Source organism: Echinops telfairi, unplaced genomic scaffold (genome assembly GCF_000313985.2).
Source record: "Echinops telfairi isolate 266 unplaced genomic scaffold, ASM31398v2 ScPeMD7_7473;HRSCAF=8511, whole genome shotgun sequence".
In the NCBI taxonomy this organism is placed as follows: Eukaryota; Metazoa; Chordata; class Mammalia; order Afrosoricida; family Tenrecidae; genus Echinops; species Echinops telfairi.
The window spans coordinates 589,491-592,281 of NW_022111377.1; the positions used below are offsets into that span (position 1 = coordinate 589,491).

A 2,791-nucleotide genomic window follows, 5' to 3' on the forward strand; every position below is an offset into this window, starting at 1 on the left:
CATATAGTTCCTTGTAATCGGTTCCCTCTTTCCTACCCACTCTCCCTCTACCCTCCCTCTTTCTCCACTCACACCACTGGTCCTGTAGGGCTCATGTGCCCTGGATTCCCTGTATTTTCAGTTCCTATCTGTACCAGTGTTCATAGAGGAAGCACAAATTTACCAGTGGGACATACTAAAGATAAAACACTTATGTACATCGAAAGAATTCGCCAAGAGTAATAAAAGAGACCATAGAATGGGAAAACATCTTTAGCAATGACACACCAGAAAAAGGCTTTATTACTAAAATCTACAAAACACTGCTAACCTACAACAAGAAGAAAAAAAAACAATTGTCCACTCAGGAAGCCATTTATCTCTCCACCCTTCAATTAACCCCATATGTGTTTATCGGCCAGGTTGGCACAATAAACTTTTAACTATCTCACTTACAGACTGGTAGAATCTGATGAGGCAGTTACTCCACTCCTGTTTCCATATAATCTTATATATTAACTCCTGTGACGGTGATTGTTATATGTTAACTGAGTCAGGCTATGAGTCATAGCAGTTTGGTAGATTGGGACTGGTTGCTCTTCCATAATATAATACAATGTAATCATTCTCCAGTTTGTGATCTAATGTTAGCAAATAATCAGTTGGAAAAAAATTGTGTGAAATATTCTAGTATCTTTCTAGTTCATTTACCCATAAGCTCTTTGAAATGCATGTGTGTGTGTGTGTGTGTGTGTGTGTGTGTGGTTTTGCTTCTTTAGAGAGCCCAGCCTTAGACAAAAACCACCTTAGAGCACACTTTTCCTCTCTTATACAGTGAAAAGAAACCTACTCCAGATTAGTCCTATGTGGAACATTCGGACATCAACACCAAATATAAAAAGTGACAGGGCTGAAGATAATTTAACCCAACTTCAGCACCTTCTGTTTAGATTCTCTTGAATTTTTTTTCCCTTTTCATTTTGTGGTTTACTAATGAGGATGTCTGATACCTATCTATACAAGAAGTTGACAGGTCATATCATCTCTTCATACCATGGTTTCGGTAGCTTCTTCAAACTCATAGACTGGTACAATTTGTCTTTTATTGTTTTATATATAGATAGATTCTTGTTTATACATACACATACACATGTATATAATGTACATATATATTTTCCAATTCAACTTTCATTAAGTGTACAATATTAATCACGTGATGATAGTACAATATTATCATGTAGTGATAATATTAATCATGGTTTGCACCCATTATCCATAATCAATGCCAACTCAGTCTGACTTTTAAAAATAAGCATTTGTTTATAAGATATTATCAGGCGATTCCATTATTTTCATGTTCTGAATACAGAGACACGTGACTACATAATCTACCGTAATCAGAAGCAGTCCTGGCAGTGCCCTGGTTAAATGCTTGTCTGCTAACCAGAGACGGGGGTTTAAACCCGACAGCTGCTCCACGGGAGAGAAGGCCTGGTGACACTGGGTCAGCGCGCGTCTGTCACATAGGATTGCTGCCAGTGAGCATCACCTCAATGGCACCCGACAACTAGAGTCAGGAGTGTCTTTTAAAAATGGAGCTAGCAGTGCAACCACCGTGGAAGGCAGTATGGCGCTTCCTCAAACCAGTGGGCATAGAAATACCAGATGGTCCAGCGCTACTCGGTCCATACGCTGTAGAAATGAAGACCACAGCCTGGACAGATAAAAGCCCACCCACGGTCATCACCGCACTATTCACAACAGCACGAAAATGGAAACCCCCTAAATGCCCACGTGTGGAAGAATGGATCGATAAACTTGGGCGCATTCTCATAGTGGAATACTACGCGTTGTTAACAATGATGAACACAACACCCCAAGGCATGGATGGACTTAGAGAACATTATACCGAGTGAAGCAACCCAAACCCCCAAGGATAAATACTGGATGGTACCCCTGTAAATTAAAAATCAAAAGCAAGGCAAGGTTTTCATGTAAAAGAAAAAGGTTTTGATGGTCCCAGGGAGGAAAAGGGAAGCAATAGGCTAGCGGGTAAACAGGTAGATGGTGTTGGCTTGGACGAAGGGGGAGATAATACACAATAAGAAGGAGCTGGAGGCAAAAAGGGGGAGAGGACAGGGCAAACCTCTAGGAAGTTCGAGACGTTGCTGAACACCAAAAGAATGATCTGTTATCTAAACTAATACTTAGTTCACGATGATATTTGCTCCCCTTACTATTATGGTCCCAGTTTTACTCGATTAATCTTGTTAGACCTGCGTATATTCATTTATATAATGAAGATTGTCTGATGCATGAAATCCAAGATAGATAAACCCATTGGAAATAGTACTGGGAGCAATGATCCCGTGGGAGTATGGGGAAGAGAGGCAGGGTAAGGGGGAACTGATCACAAAGATGACTGTATAATCCTATTCAAGGGGAACAAATAACAGAATTGTAGGTGGATGGATACAATACATGGTGTAAGATATAACATAATAATAATTATTATTATTTATAATATAAGAATAAAGGCTCCTGGGGGGGCAGAGGAGGGAGGGGATAAAGGGGAGCAATTGTTAATGAGTTCAAGAAGAAATAAAATGTTTTGAAAATGGTGGCAGTAATTGTACAATTATGCTTGATCTAATTGATTGATGTATTGTTATAATATCTGTAAGAACTCCCAATAATTTTTTTAAATGCTCTTTTGAGGACTCTGACCAAGGTCTTTCACCCTAACATGCTGGGTCCTTTTCTTCCATGGAATTCAGCAGGCGCATGACCACGGGGCACAAGTGAGTGTGGA

The 2,791-nt window shown here is 39.9% G+C and overlaps 1 protein-coding gene across 1 annotated transcript in view; it reads right to left on the reverse strand.

The window, feature by feature from the left end:
• The window catches only part of CAMK1D (calcium/calmodulin dependent protein kinase ID), a 171,081-nt gene that overhangs the window by 150,960 nt on the left and 17,330 nt on the right, over positions 1-2,791 (reverse strand). The gene's annotated exons all lie outside the window — the stretch shown is intronic.